Source organism: Cyprinus carpio, chromosome B22 (assembly GCF_018340385.1).
Source record: "Cyprinus carpio isolate SPL01 chromosome B22, ASM1834038v1, whole genome shotgun sequence".
Taxonomy (NCBI): Eukaryota; Metazoa; Chordata; class Actinopteri; order Cypriniformes; family Cyprinidae; genus Cyprinus; species Cyprinus carpio.
In genome coordinates this window covers 8,218,839-8,219,956 of record NC_056618.1, presented here as the reverse complement: position 1 = coordinate 8,219,956, position 1,118 = coordinate 8,218,839, and the positions used below count along the sequence as shown (strand labels likewise).

Below are 1,118 nucleotides of genomic sequence, written 5' to 3'. Positions count from 1 at the left end.
TATCTGATCTTTGAGCAATAATCTGTAAGAAATGTTACGAACATAGATAAAATAACTGCTGATAGTGAGCTATGATGTCAGATCGCTCTTTCAATAGGAAAAAATATCCCACCTTTAATAGTCAATCATATTTACAGTACAAACCTTGTCAGTGAACTATGAGGGCAAAACAAACAAAATAATCGTTCATTAATCGTAATCGAGGTAAAATGTTCAATTAATCAAGCTTTTGATTTTAGGCCGTAATCGTCCATGCAGCCCTACTTTTAAATGACCCATTGTAAACGACCCAACTGTAATAAAACACAAATTCAAAGAGGGTTAATGAAGATTATGTAGTTGCATATTATGCTTTTTCTTGATGTGCTGACATTTTCTCTTCTTCAGTCTACATAGACTTTTAGTGTACATAGTATCTCACCTGATCACTGGCTTGTGCTGTGGGGTCTGTTTGAACTATAACAAAATTCAATTAAAAACATTACTTTGAGTAGAAAAATACTTGTACATCTTTTAAAGATTCCTTTCACAATTTTTTCCATCTTGTTAAATCATCTGTATGTAATACTCACTATTCTGTCCTGCTTGAGGACGCTTGCGGTAGTAAATCACACCAGCAGCAGCTGCAGCCACGAACAACAGAACAACAGCAACACCAACAGCAACACATATTCCTGCCACAGCAGCTGAAGACAGACCTGAATCTGAAGCAGATAAGGACAGACATCATTACTACACCGAGAATGACATCAATGTTGTCCATATTTAAAATACTGTATTAAGATATTTACCATTAAGATATTTAAGTCACTACACCACTAAGCACATGCTTCTATGGGCAAAAAAAAAAAAAAAGTTATTTTTTAAATAATTATTTTTATATATGAGAGTGCATAGGAGAAAATATTTACTGGGATTATTTAAACATTTTAAAATGTGTTTTAAAATAGCTTCATGGACCTGGACCTTTCACTCACCCAAAACTACTCTCGGTTGCGGATGACCTTAGGCTCCAGCAGTACCGACACAGGACAGCGCGGATGCGGACTTTCTTGCATTTTAAACTACCGAGCGTACACTGATGGTCCGCTCAGCAATAACCGTGCACAAACAATTGC

General features: G+C 36.0%; 1 long non-coding RNA gene across 1 annotated transcript; it reads right to left on the bottom strand.

Annotated features, from left to right (window-relative positions):
- Positions 1–278: 278 nt before the first annotated feature.
- Positions 279–837, bottom strand: LOC122141578. Its single transcript, XR_006157938.1, has 4 exons — positions 792–837; positions 573–704; positions 422–456; positions 279–293 (listed from the first exon to the last, which is right to left on the bottom strand). It is a non-coding gene; the product is annotated as an uncharacterized LOC122141578 (long non-coding RNA).
- Positions 838–1,118: the final 281 nt, after the last annotated feature.